At 37.7% G+C, this 22,264-nt stretch overlaps 1 pseudogene; it reads left to right on the top strand.

The window, feature by feature from the left end:
• The first annotated feature begins 3,346 nt into the window (after window positions 1–3,346).
• Window positions 3,347–19,287, top strand: LOC109082098 (annotated as a pseudogene).
• The last annotated feature ends 2,977 nt before the right edge of the window (window positions 19,288–22,264 follow it).

Raw genomic sequence — 22,264 nt, 5'->3', positions numbered from 1 at the left:
GCAAGTCATTATATAAACAGGTTGTTTGTTGCATTCGTCCAACCAAAGACACTGCAAATATGCAAATAAGAACGTTACCGTTTTAAAATGTACAGTGTGAAACGCCATCTTATGAGTACCCAGAATGAACTGTTATCCCCACATAAATTATAAGCAGTGTGAAATGAAAAGATAGATAACACTGGATTCTGTTTATCAGGGGTTTAGAATGACCCAGGGTTAATTATTTAGAGATAAAAGTGTGAAGAACGTTTAAATAATCTAAAATACCATTTCCTACTATAACCTTTTGTCCATTATAAAGATTGCATGGATGTCCATTCCATGGAGGTTCAACTTTTGTAATGAATAGTAAATAAACAATAAAATTAATATGGAAAGTATTTTATTTATTTATTTATTTTTTAGCTTTGATCAAATGCACATTTAAACATAGGACTTTTGAATACAGACTTTAATATCTTGGCAAATCTTGGTAGTAATTTTTGGAAACATGGGAATTATTCTGAAGCAGGAGTTTGAATTCCCAAACATGATGCATTAATATGCTTTATTATATTTAATATAATGTGTGGAATAAATAAATGTTTGTTGGTAACTCTGCTGTGTTTCTCTCTGTTAAAAAAAAAAAAAAAAAAAAACGCCCACACAAACACATTTATTTAAAGCGTGCAAACTCAAAAACACAAGCCACAAACAAACAATCCACTTAAATGTTACTGTGAAGGCTGTGTCATTTACGGCAAATCAGATCATCTGCGGCGAAATGCAGTGTAATGGAGGAGCATGAGGTACTTTCGGTTGTTGTGCAAACCTGTGAGCATGTATCTCACCCCCTCTCTTCTTCTCTCTATCACAAAAACAGACATGTGCCGCCATTATAGTTAACACTTCTCTCCCAACAGTAGTCGGAAGCACTTGCAGGCTAACCTAACCACATGCTGTTAAAAAAAAAAAAAAAAAAAAAAAAAAATTCACAGGTTTTTTTGTTCTCACAATGATTATTCTGACATTGTGCCATAAAAAGTCAATAAGTTCACTATGTTTTAGGATGTGTTAAAAAAAAAAGAAACAACAAAAAAACAAAGGAGATCTCAACAATGTCACAAACTGTAGTCTGCTATGAACAATTTAAACTTCTAACACATACTATTACAGTAAACAGAAGGTTAAAATCTCCTGAACTACAGGACAAACAACCTGAGTGATAAATGTTTCCTCTTGAATCAAGATGTATCCACCTTTTTCCTCAACGCTGAAGTAAGCCTATGGGTGAGACTTCCGTTTCATTAGCCGCTATAGGTAAATAACGAGGAGAATAACAACGTGCAGTAAACGGTAAAACTGTTTGCAGTACAAACCAGTGTGTTCTTAATTAAGACAACAGATTAAAATTATATGATTGGGCACATCAATTGTCAATATCAAGCAGCAAAACCAACTGTTTTGTACAGCTAAAAATAGCTGGACGCAAATGAGACTGGAAGCTAGACCCATAGATTTTACAAATGGTGGCGCCCATTTTTACGTCAGGAAAAAGATGGATAGCCTTTGTTAGCTTCAGTATGATTCAGACAGCGTGATTTAATACTCATTTGCAGAAGTTTAACTTCAGGATGTCACAGAAACACAGAGTCAAATCCAGAGAGTGGTCCAAATTAGGAAAACAAATCCAACCAATAGCAAAAGTCAAGAGTAATGAAAATAACAGCGAAGGAAATAATACCAGAATTTCAAAAAAATGTCAAAAATGTACAAAACTAAATGATACACAAGCTATTTTGCAAAGAGGAACTTCACTATTTTCTGTGAATGTGCGAGTATTCTCATTCATTAGGGGGCAGTCCTTGTCTAATGGTTAGAGAGTCGGACTTGTAACCTAAAGGTTGTGTGTTTGAATCGATGGGGGGAGTGAATGACCAGCGCTCTCTTCCACCTTCAATACCACGACTGAGTTGAGACCCTTGAGCAAGACACCAAACTGCTCCCCGGGCCCTGCAGCAACATAGCTGCCCACTGCTCCAGGTGTGTGTTCACTACTGTGTGTGTGCACTTGGATGGGTTAAATGCATGGGTCACCATACTTGGCCACATATCACTTCACTTTTCACTTTATTAGCCTCTTTAGGTAAAAGCAAATTACGAGCTCAATATGTTTTGGCGACCTCTGTTGACAAGAAAGGTGCACTGCAAGCTCTGTTTTATATATATATATATATACTGAAATATCCCCCTCCATAGTCATTCTTAGGGTGCAACAATCAACAATCATCTCTAAAACTGAGAGTTTAGAATGTCATTCTGTAATATAATTGCACAGTATTTTATATTTAAAAATATCACACTAAGAGTGCTGTTGTAGGACTATCTGCATGATTCCGGCACAGGAACAAGGCTTCTGATATTCACTGAACAACTGTAGAAATGTGAAGTTGCTCATGTTATGTTAATTATAAAAATCACAAAATGACAATCTGAGCTCTCTTTTTAGTTCATGGATGTTCATAAACTCTCATGATCAACTTCAAATGCAGATGTTCCCTAACAGAAAAAAAGTTTGTCATCGCTTAGTGTTATATTCACACCTTAGGACACTAATATGCAATAAATTACCTTAGATTGCTTTGTTTTAAAATCTACAGAAAAAGTACACAACACTTAACTACATTATATTATATAATTTATAATAAAATATATGTATACTTAAACTGGAACATTACAAGAAAAATAACAACTGCAAGTTTTTGACATGTAACAACTCAAATATAACCAACATACAGTACAAATAGCATATATTGTCACTGTCTCTGCAGACAAAATGACAAAAAAATAAATAAATAAATACTCGGACAGATTAAAAAAAAATCTCTCAACTAATGAACATATAATTAAAAACCTTAATTAATAATGTTAAAATAAACATAATAATTGAAAAAAAAGTAGGCTACACTAGAAAATAAGTGTTACAACCTGAAAATTTAGAAGAAAAAAAAGAGAAAAAAAAGTGTTAAAATAGGATACACAAAGGACATGTTGATATTTTTATGGTTTATAATGTTTATAACTAAATATGCATAAATGTAAGACCATTTTAAAATGGATATTGCTCCACATGTTAAGGTCAAAAGGGACCCAATACCAGAATTGAACCAATTCATAAACACACATTTGGATTTTCAGGGGGCCAGTTGCATAAACATAGTCACCATAGTCTTAAGAACTTGTTTGACTAACTAGCAGTTAAGCAAGTAGTTACCAGTCTTACCTATTTGACCATAGCCCATGGGTATAACAAGTATATATTGTGTCATTTATGATTTAAAAAGGCTATTGTACTAAACTGTGGATGGTGGTGCTGTTTTTAGACCCAGTCTACACATTGTCAGCTGATGAGGATCACGCCAGGGAAATCCTCCGAGCTCATGCCTCAGTGGATCGTGAGGTAAGATGAGATAAACAACAGCACAGCTCATCGCGTGCTAATGTTTCAGATGTTGCAGATTTATGAAGCAGTCCTGCAGTTACCACAGATGTTTTGCAACACAAAGACACAAGTATAGTTTTCCACTGCGGACTTCAGTTTGTTGAACTCTGTCTTGTGACTGGGCAAAGAAAAAATATATCTGGCCAAAAGAGGATTTGCAGTGTATGACACATATAACGTGACAAAAAATGGCTGAATTGTGAAACATTCTACAGTTTAGCATATTTTTAAAATAGTACTTGTTACACAATATACTTAAAAAAAAAAAAAAAAAAAAAAAAGATTTAAAAATCCCATAATGACTTCTATTGCCTTTGAAATAGTGTATTGCCGGATTTACTGTTAAAATAAAATATATTTCCATATTTTAAATATGCGCACTTGTATGTCATTTGTTTAAATATATATGTAATTTCATATTTTTAACAATGAAGTTGCAATTTAACATTTAAAATATATAACATTTAAAATATATAACTTTAAATATAATATTGAAAAGCACACTACAGTTAAAAATCAAGCAACTTTGCTGCTTTTAGTATGTTAGTCAACACAGGAACTAAATCATAACCAAAGATTATTAAAACATAATAAATAAGTGCACCAAAAGAGTAGACAGTTGTGTTTTGTTTCTAACAGCAGAAGGTCCCAGAGTTTAATGCCTTGAAGCCACTGACCCTGTGCCTGCGTTCATTGATCGGCGTTGGCGGGGCTATGCTGAACAGAAGAGACAGGCCCTGCAGTGACTGACGGGGTAAGAGTCACCATGTCCCTGCTCTGTACAAGATTCAATGACAATAGTCCTATATAAACATTATATTTGATGGGCGAATCTCACAAAAAAAAAAAAAAAAAACACATGACCAGGACAGTTTTTACACTAAACTCAAAAGAAAAAAGAATAAATTATTTGCATGAAGAAAATAAAGTCTATTTTTATCACCACCATTTTTTGCATTGTGACATTTTGCGGTTTATAAGCACATTTCCTTCACATATTATCCACCAAATGATTGAGCTCTTTTCTTTCTTTGATTTATTTCTTCTTCTTTATTGTTTGTGGATTCTTGTTGGACTATTTTAATCTGTTCTCTTGTTCTCTGTCTCGTATTCTCTGCACCAGTGCTAAACAAAAATACAGTAATATTGTGAAATATTATTACAATAAATATAAGTGTTTTGTATATATAGGTGCTGGTCATATAATTAGAATATCATCAAAAAGTTGATTTATTTCACTAATTCCATTCAAAAAGTGAAACTTGTATATTATATTCATTCATTACACACAGAATGATATATTTCAAATGTTTATTTCTTTTAATTTTAATGATTATAACTGACAACTAAGGAAAACGTCTCAGGTTACGAATGTAACCATGGTTCCCTGAGTAGGGAACGAGACACTGCGTCCTCTAGGGGTCGCTATGGGGAACACCTCATCGTGACCCGTGTCTGAAGCATACAAATGAAAAAACACCAACGAGTTGGCCGGCGACAGCCTCTGACGTCACTACCGGTGCGACTATAAAACAGGCACTGGGAAACACGTCATTCACTTCTTCGTCTGAAGCTTGCGTCCGAAGCATGGCAGGGAGCTAGAGGACGCAGTGTCTCGTTCCCTACTCAGGGAACCATGGTTACATTCGTAACCTGAGACGTTCCCTTTCAAGGGAACTTCGAACTGCGTCCTCTAGTGGTCGCTATGGGGAACAGTATACCCACGCCGCCATGCTGAGGGGAGTGCAGGCCAGAATCATGGCGAACACTAAGTACCAAACTCTACCATTTCCATGGGAGTTGCCCACGGGACGTTTAGACGGCTGTCTGTGACAATACCCCTTACGGCCAAAGGCCTAAGCTACATACCCAACTTAATTGTTAGGGGCCTCGCCCGGTGGTAGAGCTAAAGGCTTGGAATCAGGAAAGATTCCTTTAAAGGGATACGGCTAGGAACCTAGCATTTTATACTTAGTCTTGCCTGTCACACAGGGGCTACAGCTTGCTTCCGCAAAAGCTTGCTGAAGGAGCTGTCTCAACAGATCTCCAGTAGCAACACCCTGTTTAGATAGGTATCCGAGGATACATGGGTGGAGTGGCGCCCAAGATGAACGGGGCTTTTACCAAATCAAGAAATGGCACGAAGCAACCGCGCGAAGCCCTCACCATATAGGATTTTAGAAAGAACGCAGAGTACTAGCGTGCGAACTTACCACAGTGTGGATTTCAGAAAGTGTGCAAAGACTTCACGTGCACACTTACCATATCATGGATTTTCAAATACTGTTCTTGGGATAGGGCTCTCGTGGCACTCTGATAGAGCAGCTCATAGATGGAATGGTGCATCTCAAAAAAGTATGTTTGAGAGTCATCAACTCGAACTGTGGAAATAATGCTGGAGCGCTCTGGGAAAAACAGTGAACTCAGTCTCATATGAGAGGAGAACTCCTGAATCCAGAGTAGCACGCTCATAGGCGACCCTTCTTGGAAAAGGGGAGCGCTGCTAAACTACCACGAGAATCGTCCGAATAGCCCCTCATGTTGAGGGAAGCGATGCTTGAAGTGTATAAACAAATACACACTGGCTGAATGGAGCCCAAGGAACCAAGGTCTAATAATCTCAAGAAAGGGAACGAGGTGGAGCGCGTAACCCTTACCATACAGGATTTCAGAAAGTGCGCAGAGTCTTGCGTGCACGCTTACCAATATGTGGATTTTTAGAAAGTGCGCAAAGTGTTCACGTGCACACTGACCACCATGTGGTTTTCAGAAAGTACACAGAGCTTAGCGTGTGTACCTAAAGGTTCCTAAGCATCGCAGAGGCGCTGAACCGCACGGGAGAGGCAAGCTCAAATTTTATAAACCTCTAGCGAGGGAGCATCATCTGAGGCAGCATATACAAGAAGACTTCTGTAACTGCCACCTTCACTTCCCGCTGGATGCGACAGCACCTAAGCGGCCAGGAGACCCCTCAGGGTGACCTGGCCGGACATCCATGAAATTCCCTGCAGTGCTGTGCCAGGCCTGATGATCAAGGAGGCTCCCGCAGAAACCTGTGATCTCAGCCGCCTAATACCGGAACATGAAGCCGGATGGCTGGTGCTGACGAGTGTTTAGTAAACACTGTAACTGAGCACTGCAAAGGAAACTCACAGAGTTTATTAGTAGACATAACCACCAGCAATTTACACATAAGTATATACAGAAAGGGTTATTTTTTATACTCCCACCCTCCTGCGCTGGAGCCCCGCTCAAGGGGCGCCTCCTTTTAGTCCGGACCATCAGTAAGGTGGTTGCTATGAACATAGAACCAGCCAAAAACATTATAGGTCCAGCATAGGAGACTGTTATGCGTTTAGAGGTTTCCACCTAACCTCGATCAGGTGGAGAGATGGTGGTTACAGGGGAATTAGGAAGGCGAGGATAAAAGCTAATGATAATATATTATTATTATTATTATTCAATTATATTTGTATATATATTATTATTAAGTGATCGCTGCCTCGTCTGGATCACATCCCTTAGGTTCTGCTTACCCCCTTGTGACCCACACATTCCTCTTAACCCTGCCCGCAGGTGGGGGAGGAGCGTGAGTCGCGACACTAGCCTTCTGTGCCCGTCTTTGATCCTCAGATCGAGACAGGCCAGGACCCCTATGTTGTTCGGGCTCAGACCTGGACCTTCGTGGAACGAAGGATCTGAAAGCAGCGGAGTGCGCCTTCGTCTCCCCGAACTTCTCGATCACCGTCTCAACGGAAATACCGAAAAGTTCAGAAGGCGAAACCTGAGCATCGAGAAGAAAGCCTTTTCTTTCTTCCCGATGTCTGCCAGGTTCATCCACAGATGTCTCTCCGCCACCACCATGGCCGCCATAGTCCCTGCGCTTGGCAGAGGCGGCCTGCTTGGTAGCCCGGAGAGAGGCCTGTGGTGCGGCGCAGCTCGGCTACCTGATCAGGAAAAAGCTTTCGCCTTTATCCAGGTCTCTTAGCAGATCAGTCTGATATGCTTGAAGCATTTATTTTGTAATAAAGCCACAGCCTGGACCTGCTGCTGCGTATGCACTGCCATTTAAGCAAGATGCATTGCTTGAAGGGGCTTAGATGGCAAGGAGGGAGATTAAGAGAGGATGTCTCCCCCGCAGAATGAAAGCTCTTTCTGCAGGGGGCATCCTCTCATAGCCGTTTTCGCGCATCGCCTCGATGTCGGCAAAACTCTTATGCTGAAACCGATGGATGCGAGAAGAAAACGGCCTCTTTCATTTCCTTTCGATCTCAGTATGGAGATCAGGCAGAAATGAAAGGCTCACCTGAGCTGGAGGGCTATGGTCGGAAAGATAACGCTCATCGAGGCGCGATCCATAAACTGCAACAGCTCTACATACGCAGAGCAGGAGAATTGAGAAGGCTCAGCCTCAGCTTCTTCACCATCCTCAAATATCTCCTGCTTTTCCTGGGGTAAAAAAACCCAGCAGAGCACTAACCTCAGTATCAGAAAGTGTTAAAGATATAACATCATCCTCCCGAGGCTCTCTCTCGTCCGACGCCATTATGAGCGCGAAAGGGAAAGTCCCTCTTTAAACCATTCAGACAGATCCACCTGAAATTCTCACGAGCTCATTCTCCTCCGTGCCTCAGCAGCGGCGGGTCCTGAACCGCGGGAAGCAGATGGCTGCCTTTTTTTTTTTTCTTTCGGAAAGAGAGACGAACGAGAGCGGAGCTTTTTCCTTGTAAATTGTACTAAACAATGCACGCAGATTGCCTCCTCAAAGACATTGCGTGCGTGCTCTTTACCCAAACAAATCACGTAAAGATCGTGTGTGTCATCGGGTGTCAAATAATGCCGCCACGGATGCATACATTGTCTAAACGCTCGCTAGTAGTCGCCATGATAGACAGAGAAAGAGCGCTCTTACCGGTTCTTTCAGATGCACGCTTCAAACAAAACAGTCAGTGAAGACGAAGAAGAGAATGACGTGTTTTCCCAGTGCCTGTTTTATAGTCGCACCGGTAGTGACGTCAGAGGCTGTCGCCGGCCAACTCGTTGGTGTTTTTTCATTTGTATGCTTCAGACACGGGTCACGACGAGGTGTTCCCCATAGCGACCCCTAGAGGACGCAGTTCGAAGTTCCCTTGAAAGGGAATCCCAAATTCAGTATCTCAGAAAATTAGAATATTGTGAAAAGGTTCAATATTGAAGACACCTGGTGCCACACTCTAATCTGTTAATTAACTCAAAACACCTGCAAAGGCCTTTAAATGGTCTCTCAGTCTAGTTCTGTAGGCTTAGTTGTCTTTTGGACAACTGTCAAGTCAGCAGTCTTCCCCATGATTGTGTAGCCTACAGAACTAGACTGAGAGACCATTTAAAGGCCTTTGCAGGTGTTTTGAGTTAATTAACAGATTAGAGTGTGGCACCAGGTGTCTTCAATATTGAACCTTTTCACAATATTCTAATTTTCTGAGAAACTGAATTTGTGATTTTCCTTAGTTGTCAGCTATAATCATCAAAATTTAAAGAAATAAACATTTGAAATATATCAGTCTGTGTGTAATGAATGAATATAATAAACAAGTTTCACTTTTTGAATGGAATTAGTGAAATAAATCAACTTTTTGATGATATTCTAATTATATGACCAGCACCCGTATATATTCAAATGTGATATATTCCTTTGTAAATCTGATTTTTCAGCATCATTACTTCAGTGTCACATGATCCTTCAGAAATCATTGTAACATGCAGATTTTCTGTTCAAGGAACTTCTTATTTTGATCAATGTTCAAAATGGCTCTGCCGCTTAATATTTTTGTGGAAACCGTAACAATTTCTTTTTTCAGCATTCTTTTATGAATAGAAAATTCAAAAGAACAGTATTCATTTTAGATATAAATCTTTTGTAGCATTATAAATGTCTTTACTGTCACTTTAGTCCATTTTAATGAACCCTTGCTGAATATGTAAATATAATAATACATTTCTTAAAAAAATTTTTTTTGAATGATAGTGTATGCTGTATTTTTGTATGAATCAATAATCTTTTATATTCTTGTGTCTGTGTAAGGGTTGTGTCTCAGATACAAAGACCCAACCAAGAAGATGTGACAGGCCGCTGGAAGTTTTTCAAATGGTAGGAACACAGAAAAAATGAATTTAAAAAAAAAAAAAAAATACAGTTAAAGTGTACAAATTAGAATAATTTCCTTCCCCTTTTTTCTCTCAGTCCTCTTATTCCTTTCACTCAACAGATAACTCCTGATGTTGTATTTGCTTTGCCAAAGTAAGTCAAGTGGTGCTTATTATTTTTATTTTTATATTCAACATCTATGATTTATCAAATACTTAACCTTCTTACCTTTCTTATCTTTTTTTGCATCTGTCTCTGCACTATGTTTTTTTCTCAGATCTGACCTTCTTTCTGGTTCGGATGGAGATGAAAACGGTCCCCCACTCCGTTCCAGCGGAGCGTGGGAGTTCAGACTGATTATCGGGAGAGTGAGACACAGACAGACCACTTCACTCCAGACTATGCGGTTCGTCCTGGGACAGCCCCCACTGAGCTGCTCACACTGGCCACACTCACATGGGGTTAACTGAGAAAAATACAATAATAATGTATTATAATTGTGTCTCATCAGTGCCTTATTCAGTCAGCTCCTGTACAGTTTGACAATGTTGCACAAACTTTCACATGTTTAAAGCGTTTGTGTTCACATATTTGCTCAGAGACGTTACGGGACTAACAGTGCTTGTTTTCATGTTGCGGGCTGCCTGCAGGGCTGGCAGAAGTAGAGATGATCGAGAGGGCGAGAATGAAGAGAGCTTAGGAGTCAACTCTGCCCTCGCTGAAAGACCTCTCTCAGCTGGACAAGAGGAGAAGGATGATGGAGGAGATGGAGAGGAAGGAGTGGGCATTCAGGAATAGCTTACCAAGAATTGTTATTATTTGCTCACAACACAAATTAATTACCTGGCTGCTGTGTTCCATGTAATGAAAGTAAATATTGGACTGGATTTGTCACTTTCATCATAAATCAACTACATCATAAACACATCATTAAAAGGAAAAAAGGTTTGGCTCCAAACAACATCAGGCGGAGGTCTAGATGGATTGACTAGATGTGAGCCTTTCCCAGCACCAGCAAGAGAAGGAGGCACGGCTTAAGAAGATACACAATGACTACATCATTTGTGAGGCCACTGTCAGATAAATCGGCATCTTTACGTAGCACTTCTATTCTGTTTATTCCAGTCCTCATGAAATCAGAAATGAAGTTTTGTGGCATTTAGACCATGTGTCTTTGCTTTTAGGCTACATACTTTATATGCTAAAGGGATGTGATTTCTCTGAATCTCTACAAATTTCTTTGCTTTCCGAGCTGAAGCATGACCTACGTCAGTTGCGTAAATCAGAAAAAAAATTCTGTGTTTTAAATCACATACATTTAAAATATTTGTATTTCATGCATGGATACCATGGCAGCTGGCGGCAATGCAAGAGTTAGCAGCGCCATCTAGCGGTTGTGTGCTAAACATCCTTAGCCTCTCAGCCAAAATTAACACTTGGCAAGAGTCAAATGTGAGTGCAAATCAGCATTAGTGAGTACATGAAGTGGCGTTACTGATCAGTTGGTGTGATTATCAAATTTCAAAGGTTGCAATTCAATTACATAACCTAAATATATAGTCTGTGCGAGTGTGGTGTTGTTTATTTATATGCGAGCAGCTCATGATCCAGTGTTTTCAGTCTATTAAACATGAAGTATTGCAAAAACACGACACACAACAAATCTTCCCATATTTCCTTCCTCTAAATTTTGGAAGAATCGTCTATAGATGTTTTCAACAATAAAGAAGCTTTAAGGTCTCTCAGCGGTGTTCCTTCTTTTTTTTCTTTAGTTTATCAAATTATAAATAATATGAAACATTGTCAAAATAACCTTTAGCATATACACATTTCAAATCTTTCTGATGCACTTTACCACATTTACATACACACAGAAATCCGTGAAAATCATGCTTCAGTCTTTTATTCAATTTTTTGTGAGGCATGATGAAAAAGCCATCATTCCTATAAATCACTTATTCAAATTTTGAACTAAATGAAGCGTAGCAGGCATTAAGAGCTGTCTGGACATTTGTGTTTAAACCATAACACAGTACATGTTTGAATCAGATTATCCTGATTTATGAAATAATAAGCATGTAAAAAATGACATCATTTTATCTATCGTTTCCCTGTTTCTCACAGCAATGTGGAAGCTGCTGGCAAAATGGAGGAATGTGGAGGGAAAGCTGGAGAGACGTGATGTTATAAAGGATTACTCAGATTATGGGTTTCAGACATATGTGCCTCTGTCTCGGTTTGGCCCGATCTCTGACCGAGATTCCAACCGCAATATGGTCAAGGGTCACTTTCTCAGCACGTATGAAGGTCTGTTTCTGTTTACAGAAGTTGTTTTCCTTGTGACTATTCAGGATACGGTAAAGTTGATTCTAAAACCATTTTTTTTTCTAATACCAGTGACATCTCTGTGTTTCTCAGGTCTGTTAGAACTGGAGGCAGGTCTTTCTCCATCCGTCATGGAGTCTCGAATCAATGTGCCAAGACCTAAAGTGACTAAAGGCTTCATCACATGCTCAGCCCGCAGAGAACTAGAGTTAATGAAGACTCATCAGGTAATGAGCAGCTGGGTGCTTTTCACACTTAATCAGACTGTAGGAGGAGGTGTGTGAAGTGACAGATATCCCCCTGAGCTGTCGCTTCCCACTAGGCTCTGAAGGAGAAAAAATGGTTGTGTGGTGGAAAAGAAGAAGAAGCCTCTGCGGTTCCTCTTTAAGACGGAAAAACCTGCTTCACGACCTCCAACCCCCGGGGTGGAAACCCCCCCAGAGGTACAACCCACGATCATGCTGTGGACAATTCAGGTCTTCCTTCCAAAAAATCTTGCCTTTGATGAGAAGATGTGCAGTTTGCAAGTCAAAACAGGCCTGTATACGGGTGGTTTGAGCAGCCTGTAGTTATAAGCACACCTTTATGATTCTCTAATCTAGTGGTTTTCAGCTAGTGGGTCACGACTCAAATTGGTTGCAAAACTTTCTGATAGGGTCAGCAAAAATAGGCCATAAAGATACTAAAGAAGACACAACCCAACACTGGTTGCAGTGATAAAAATGGTTTGTGGCAAACAATGTTGGTATTATTTTAGTGAACAATTATGAGGTTTCTAAATATAATAATTAACCATAAATAATTCACCTCAGTTTTGATTTTAAGGATATTTTTGTTCACTTTGATACTTTGTATACTCTAAAATGTATTCCCCATTCAGTAACTGTACTTCTTAGCAGTACTTTTATTGTGGAGTATTACTGAATGTGAATATCTGTACTTTTACCTACTTACAATTTCAAGGAAATAATATGCATTAATATACTTGAAATGTATTGAATTGTAACTTCATAATAATTACAAATGACTATGAGTAATTACTAATATATTTAAATATATTCCATGCAAGTTTCAGTAGAAATGACAATAAAATATATTTTAGCTTACAGTAAATTCTTGTTGGTACATTAGGCAGTACATTTTAAGCATATTTTAAACACAAATGAAGTTACACTCAAGTGGGTCAAAATCTAACTGCAGTAAGTTATTTTCAGTTAATTGCAATTAACATGCAATTTGGCAAACATTCTTTTAAATTATATTATTTCTGTAATAATTACTCTTTTCTTAAGTGCATTCTTTTTCACAACAGTAAGACTGTCTTAAAAGAAAAACTGCTCTCAAGTGATCTGAGGATACTGTATGATACACACGTGTATGAACATGGGCGGAGTGGGCGGAGCCTGGTTTTCTAACGATGGCTCATGTTGTCATCGATGTGAATGGATAATGATGACTGATGCTTGGCAGATGGAAAGGATAAACGGTTGGAACTGATCCAAGAACTGTGCCCCACCCACACACTGCAGAAGGAGGAACTGGACAAGAAGGAGGCAGAAAAACAGGTCACACTCGCCCTGCAGAGACAGAGAGACATCCAGTCTGAAAGAGTAAGACCGGAGACATACAGTAGATGTTTAAGAAATGAAAATACACACCTGCTGTACTATGTGAAATTTGACTGATAAAACTACATACTCAGTACACTCAAAATACAGTTTTTTAGGCATTCACAACATCACTGATCTTTCCAGGGCTTCTCAGCATGGGTCACATCACAAAGAGTCAGAGTTTCCTGTTTTGAAATGAAACAGTTCAATGTATTATGAAAACATTTTCATCTTTTTTCTGTAATTCTCAGAACTCAAAACCTTCCCCTAGTGAAAAATAATGAAAATAATGTAACTCTTTTTAACAAAGTCATTGATCACTACAGTCTGATCTTAACAGTTTGTGGAGCATATTTTAGTTTGAAAGGAATCGTTCACACAAAAAATGAAAATCTGTTGAAAATGTACTCACCCTCAGGCCATCCAAGATCTAGATGAGTTTGTTTCTTCGTTCAAACAGATTTAGAGAAATTTAGCATTTCATCATTTCTGCAGTGAATGGGTGCCATCAGAATGAGAGACCAAACATCTGATGAAAACATCACAATAATCCACAAGTAATCCACAAGTAATGTCTTATGATCTGAGGCCATTGCAATGATTTGAAGTTTTGATTCTTTTGAATGTTCGTTTCTTACAAACAAAAAGGTTTTCACCTCATAAGACATTAATTGTGGATTACTTGTGGATTATTGTGATGGTTTTATCAGCTGTTTGGACTCTCATTCTGACGGCACCCATTCACTGCAGAGGATCCATTGGTGAGCAAGTGATGTTATTTAAAATTTTTCATTTTTGTGTAAACTATTTCTTTAATTATTTGGAAACTTGTAAAAAAAAAAAAAAAGAAAGAAAGAAACAAAAGTGCAGCATAGAGGTTCACTTAAAAGGAAGGAACAATTCTTACATTGATGTTTTAAAGTAGGGTCCACCTCGGAGGGCCGGTGTCCTGCAGAGTTTAGCTACAACTTGCCTCAACACACCTGCGTGGATGTTTCAAGTATACCTAGTAAGACCTTGATTAGCTGGTTCAGATGTGTTTGATTAGGGTTGGAGCTAAACTCTGCAGGACTCCAGCCCTCCAGGACCGAGTTTGGGCACCCCTGTTTAAAAAAAAAAAAAAAAAAAAAAAAAATTGGTATGAGCCTGGTTAAAAACTGTGAGTGTTTGTGGTCAAAAAATAAATAAATAAATAAAATAAAAAAATTCACCGAACAAAACAATGTAAGATTGAACTATAATGAGCTATAATATCTCATGTATTAAACTGATTTAATTCTTTTTATTCCTTTCCCCACTGTCTTTCTCTCAGGTGTCTCAGATTGAGTCCTATATATCTGGCCTGTCTGGAGGAGTGATAGTGGACATGCTGGACTTTCTATCTAAAGACTTGCTCCGGCTGCATGAGGAAAGGCGAATCCATGCCTTCTCCCTATTGGCTGAGAGAAACCGTCGTATCCGTGAGACTGAGGAGAATAAATATGCTGTTGTCTCTGTGAAGACTTGGTATGGGTGAGTCTGAGGAGAATAAATATGCTGTTGTCTCTACCTAACTTTATAAAAATTCATACACATGCATTCAATGAATGGGGATTTAAATTGACCAAATTAGTGATGCAGTAAAGAATGTGTAAAATTATCAATGTTACAGTAAAGAGACTTTTTAAATAAATTAAAACTATTTTAAATAAATGCTGCTCTTTTGAATTTTTGTTCATCAGAGAATAATGAAAAATGTTTCCACAAAAATATTAGGCAGAAATGGCAGAAATGTTTATTGAAGAAATGTTTATTGAAGAGCAAATCAGCAAATTAAAATGATTTCTGAAGGATCATGTGACACTGAAGACTGGAGTAATGTCAGAAATATCAGGAATCAATTACATTTTAAAATATATTCATACAGAAACAGTTATTTTAAATTGTAATAATATTTCACAAAATTACTAAATTTTTGATCAAATAGATGCAGTTTTGGCTAGCACAAGAGACTTCTTTCAAATTCTTTAAAAAAGTAAAAAAAAATGACCTTAAACTGAACGTTAGTGTGTTTATGTAAATAAATGGTTTATTTTCTTTAGGAAAGCACATTGCAATAGAATTCTTCAAAAATGTCACGAGGCAATCAAAGTTCACATTATTCATTTTGTACTGCAACCAGCATCTTTGCAATCTTCCTTTTCTATCTGAGATCTCTTGTCTGTGTTTCATTTGGCATCAGGTGGTCAAGGTACATCAGGACAAGTAGACATGTACCTGGAGGATGTCATCCTGGGCTCCATTAATCAGACAGCTGATGCTCAGGCCAGAGAGGAGATTCACTGCAAGGCTGAGGAGCTGAACAACATCACCTATGCCATGGAGGAGATGTACGTTTCTGATCTCGAATGCTGGGACATTCAATTAAACCAGTTTGAAGATCTCACAACTAGATTGTTTATTGTTGACAATGAACCACAAACTTTTAAAATCATGCTAGACTTATCAGCAGGTTCAACATTTTTTGAATTATCAAAATAAAACACTTGACTGAATGTTCCTGAAGAAGAGGATTTCAATATGTAGAAAAGATTCTATCAGCCCTGAACTGACATACAAAGGCTGTAAGATATGTTTGTCACTGACGGTTGCATACGTCAGAGGTTCAAGATTATTGTTTAGCTGCCAAGGATCACGTCTGAATCACATGAGAATAGACCCAAACAGTGTTCATTTGAATGCTTCGTTATTATAACCTTGAATTCTCAATAAAGCCATATAAAATAAAGACTTTTATGAAATAATGCATGTAAGATGACTCACTTCCGCTTTTAGAAAGTCTTGAAGATAAAATACACAAAGCTATGCTTAGATTGTCTACAGAAGGATTTCCACCCATTGTGCTCTGCCTGTTTAAAAACTGTGCAACATTGAACTTACTTATCCTGCAAGGCAAAATTCAGAGAAACACAGCTACTGTACATCCTAAATATGTTTGAAATCTGTGTCTATATATTCATTCCCTCATTAAATAATAAATGATGGATGTCAGATGTGACAGCACAACCTTAGGAAATCACTAGAATCCTATACTGAGGCCTATAACTAAACTAATGAGGTACTGTAGTATGTTCTAGTTACAATGTTCATTGTTATGTGTCCTTCAGCAAGGCTGCCAGCATTGGCTGTTTTTAGAGCATTTCCTTTGTCACAAACAGAATCAATCTGCTCTAATCGGCCTGTGTTGTGTCTTTCTCGGTCTGTGTATACGTGCAGGAGGAACAGTCAGCAGTCTGAAGAGACTGTGGCAGAACTCATCTACAGATTCCTCATTCCTGAGGTGCAGAAGATCACTGTCAGAGAAAGAGGTGGGTTATTCAATAATGGCAGATAATCAGTAAAATACCAAGCTATTGCAGACCAAGCCAAGTTAGTCTTTCATGTTATTATCTACTTATATAATGTTGTTTTTCTGTGGAACACAAATGGATTTGAGGAGCAGAATGTAGAGATGGAAATGCTCACTTAGGCAATCAAGCTCCTAACTCATGTTATATATTCCAAGTTTATTAATGTATAATGTATAATGGTGTCATTTCTACACCACTACTGTGAGCAACAGAGCAACAATTTGGAGAAATCAACCTACAAATTCATTTAAATATTAATTTGAATTTATACTTACAAATATTGCTAAGATCTATTAATTAAAATCTATATTATTATTATTCATTTTACATATTAATAATAAATAAAAAATATTAATTATTAAATAACAAATGTAAAAGTTATGTGTTTAAAATGGGAAATTATAATGTAAATAAAAGATTATTTAATTCGTTTAAAAAGTGAAAATACTGGAGGGTAAGTAGAGATGGGCCAGCAGAAAAAAACATTACATTAATCTGGGCTTTAAGTCTGTAAACTGTAGTATTACATGTAGTATTTCATCTTTGAGTGACATGAAGATAAGTAGATGAAAACATTGTCCTTTTTTCCATTACTGAGGCATATAAGAGTTTCATGGTCATGCATAAAAGCATGGCCAGTTTCTGAGATTACAGACCACTCAAACATAGAGAACAAAGTTCATTGAAAAATGAACAGATTTTTTAGACTAATTCCGAATAGCACTTCAGTTTATATATATACTGTATATATGTGACTTTCATGCAAACATCTTTCTGCTTTCTCTTAAAGAGTGTCTTAAAATATTTGAAAGCCTCATGCAGAAATTTTCATGCTATTAATTGTCACATTACTAGTAGGGCCTATTTGTTAAGCTTGACAATTGAATGTTTGACATGCACAGTATGCGTTTGTATCACAGTGGGAGTCATGTGACCTGTGTTATTTCCCATAATCTGTTTTTAATTCCCCATATCTCCTGTATTTGCTTTGTAATAAAGACCCTGTTCATTAAAATGCAGTATGTCCACACACAACTCTCTGTCTCAGCTCTACAGCTTGCTCATCTGACTTTGATCGCATGACTTTACACAAGGAATGAAAGAAGAAATTATCCTGCATACAACACAATTTAAATGAATGATTTGTTGGGATAAAGGGATAGCTTACCAAAAAAAATGTACATTCACTCACTGTCATGCCCTGCAATGCTGTATGTTGTCTTTTCTTCAGTGGAACATAAAAGCAGAACAAAGTTACACAAAGCTTTCTGTACATTAAAAGTGGATTATGACCCATGACTGTCAACCTTCCTAAAGAACAAGAAGCAATATCAATTATCAGAAAGGAGTGTTCTAACAACAAGTGTTCTAAAAAATTGTGGCTCGTTGTTCAGAAATGAATTTGATGAATGGTGCTGATGAAAGCAGTGACAGTTATCAGAGTCTCCCACTAAGATCCTGGCAGGAATGAGTCATTAAATTAGACTTTTAACAATATTGTGTGACATTTCTCAGTTCAGCAGGACATATAATGGCCATCATCAGATAACTAAATGAAAACATGTCAAAACTGTCATAACACCCACTCTGCTGTGAGAGTATTTACTAGATTTCATCAGCTTTTAATATGATCTAACAGTGGTTCTCACTTGGTTTAGCTTTAGAACCCATTGGACATAAAGTGGTGACCCAACACAATACAGATATGGTTTATTTTACAAAAACAAACAAAATGTCCTCAAAATCAAACACTGAAATTAATTAATTTTGATGAATATGTTAATCTCCTCTCTTTTAGTTAGTCAGAGCCAGAGAAGGCATCTGCAAGCAGCTCGTTCAATCATCAGAAGCAGCCCTGGATCTTCTGCGGTCTCGCAGCCCCCATCTCCCTCAGACAGAGCCTCCTCAGCAGTCCTGAATGACATACTCAGCCAAGTAGAGGATGCTGTTCCCAGAACTGTGACCCCAAGAGACCCTGGACCAGCACGAAACAATCTGTCCAGTGATCCAACAGCAGACACTCACAACAGGAATGGAAAACATCCAGATTAAGCCCATGAGCAGTAATAAAAACATTAAATTCTTGACCTTTACAATAGTCTTTTATTATCAGTTTGTATTTGTTTTCATAATGGTGAATGTGATTTTTCCTACAGCACTTGTAGAGACAGAATAAGTGAATGAACTTTGAAGGAGCAGCTAGAGTCCAAAGTTAATGGTTATGCAATAAAAGCAGCATTTAATTTGTCCGTGCTACTTTTTCACATCGATAATGGAACACATCAAACACAAGCAAAGACTTTTAGACATCTTCATTTTCATTTGTATGGGGGTAAAAAGACATAAAAGGGAAGACTATCATTTAAAACAAATTCAGGTTGGTATAGGTCTACGTTATGCACTAATAGACTGGGTGGCTTTTTCTCTGACCATTAGGTCAATTAGATCCTGTCTGAGCTGGCTTAACTGATGATATGTAGATTCCCTCTTTAACCACTTAAATTCAAGTGTTTTTGAACCTAACCTTCTCAAAATTTGTATACATGATGAAAGCTTAAATTTTGATCCTACAGTCTTACCTGTCTGGATTTCTAGATCATCCATGTAATCCACTTCGTATAACACTATGCATCTAACTGAATGGGCAAAAATAACTAGTTTAGCATTCCTAAAGGAAATACCAATATGATAAAAGAGTTGAAGTATTATGTAACTTCACTTTTTATTTTTTTGGCAGAAATAGTAGTAGTGTGCTATTACAAATTCAGCCATTGTCTAAAGTGTGAAAATGACTAGAATAAGGTAAAAGATGAAATATGTACTTTCTGGTGACACTTTTTACTTTCACCAAACTGAATAAAGGTGTTTAGTTTGTGGCCCTAAAATCCAGAAGACAATTAGCATTTTCAAGACTAGAATGAGGATTGCAATTCATTAGCAACTTAAGTTGCAGTCACATTTTCCATTTTTATCCCACACTGATTTCGCTCATGTTTAAGTTGATTTTATACATCGCTATCGACAGTGGATTTTTTTTTTATTATTAATTGATTTTTATTTATGATTTATTTTTGGTTGTGAATAATTTATAGGCTACAGTTTTAGAGCACACAACAGTTTAAAAAAATACTAAAATTATCAACAAAATTATAAGTAGTCTGTATTTTAATTAGTTAAGGCATAGGCTAATTGCCGGCATAAGTTTAATAATGAGAGGCGCACTTGAGGAAAATCAATACATTGGCTTAAAGGGGTCATATGATGCGATTATCAAGTTTTCCTTTCTCTTTGGAGTGTTACAAGCTGTTCGTGAATAGATAAGATCCCTGAAGTTGCAAAGACTAAAGTCTCAAACCCAAAGAGATATTCTTTATAAAAGTTAAAGGGTTAGTTCACCCAAAAATGAAAATTAGCCCATAAATTACTCACCCTCAAGTCATCCTAGGTATATATGACTTTCTTCTTTCAGACAAATCCAGTCGGAGTTATATTTAATATTGTCTTTGATCTTTCAAGCTGTTTAATGGCACTCAGCAGTTGTTGCCATGCATCAGTCCAAAAGAAGTAAAATAAAAAGTGCCCATCCAAAATAAAAAGTGTCTTACATGGCTCAGGGGGTGAACAAAGGCAAATATAATATAAATAATATAATATAAAAATAACCATATTTAAAATGTAATAATCAATTTAATCTAGCTTGCACTCACTGTTGTAAACGGAAGCAGTTCCGGGGGAATTATGTATGAGGTCAGCTTTGTGCTTTGGGGAAACATTAAATTCTCCCAAACTGTTCACTAAGCTTACGATTAAATTTCATATTTGAAATCACCAATGAAATCTGACAACAACTGTCATAAATGTAGTTTCTTTTGCTCAAATGGCTTTATAATAAGCTTATTTTTCAGGCTAGATCAGCCAGTGTGCATGCGCAGACCTAAGCGCATGTCTCGGAACACTGACTGTTTCTATAGCAACCGGGACGCTTCTAACGGCAGCTGCAGTGATACACTGGCTGTTTCTCAATTCCAAGAATGCAAAGAACGGACTTGTGTTCTCGTGGAGACCGGTCTTGCCAAGCTTCCTTGGAAGAACGAACTCGAAAGGACGCGAGAACACAGAACGCACTTATGAGTATTGAGATGTGATGCGTTCTTGCTTATCTGACCGCATAATCACAGCATAAACAGCGGCCAATGAACCATAAATATAACATAACATTACAAACAAATGTCATAACTTATTAAAACATTTCAAACTATTATAGATAATATTTACATACCGTATAATTGTATATCGTTTTATTTTATAGCGTTATATGTTTAACTATTACTATGTTAAGATTAATTTTAATATGCCAGTAAAAATACTGCGGACTTTCTTCCGGGTCTTATAATTTTATTAAAATTAAGTAAAACAAAACGGTGAATGTTTACTTTTCAAGAGCCGTCAAGCATTTGCGAGAGCGAGTTTAAAGCTTACAGGCTTCCGTACACCGGCAACGCACAGCGTCTTCTGTGATTTCTAACGGCTCGATTCTCTCAAGTCTGCACTCGATGCATCCTCGATATCAAGAACACATACGGGCACTTCCATGCGTCCTCTGTACTTGCGTTCTTGAGAATTGGAATTTAACTTCGACGGTTAATGATGACGTATAGCGAGAACACAAGGACGCAAGATCGCTAAAGAACGCATATTGAGAAACAGCCACTGACTTTACCGATTAGCGATTGTCTCTTTTATTCAGAAGGCAGGGCTTCTTGCGATTGAGCAGCTATATTGAGCATTGCTTTTTTCCCCATTCAAAACTATACAAGTGACACGTCTTGGGTATTCTATTGTCTTTGATATCACCGCCCAAATGTTTACACAAATAAAGAAGGCATAATTCTTATTCTCGCCGTTGCCGCCGCCACCATGTCGTGGAGACACTGTATGTATCGTTGTGAAAGCGAAACTACTTTGTTTGGTCTTCCAAAAGAGCACACAACAAGAAATCAGTGGATAAGTTGTATTTACAACACTGTTCCAGAACAGTTCAACCCAAATATTCAGATGTGTGCAGCGCATTTTACGGAGGACGAGGACTGTTTCCTGTGAGAGTAGCTTACAATGCCGGTGTTCTGACAAATAATGCTGACTCACAGCCTGTAAGTACGTTTTCATATTTAAAGGATTTGCCACTGATGATTCAAATGTAAGTTTTGAGCAGTGTAGTGTAGTGCTTGTTGTTTTTCGTTTCTCCGATAACAAATGCAGATACAACGCAATGCGTTAAAAGACAGTATAAGTCATTATAATCCGTAATTATGTCCCCACTTGATGCTACAGA

This window comes from Cyprinus carpio, chromosome A9 (genome assembly GCF_018340385.1).
Source record: "Cyprinus carpio isolate SPL01 chromosome A9, ASM1834038v1, whole genome shotgun sequence".
NCBI lineage: Eukaryota > Metazoa > Chordata > Actinopteri > Cypriniformes > Cyprinidae > Cyprinus > Cyprinus carpio.
The sequence above is the reverse complement of the archived record's forward strand: the minus strand, read 5'-3'. Positions and strand labels throughout refer to the sequence as shown.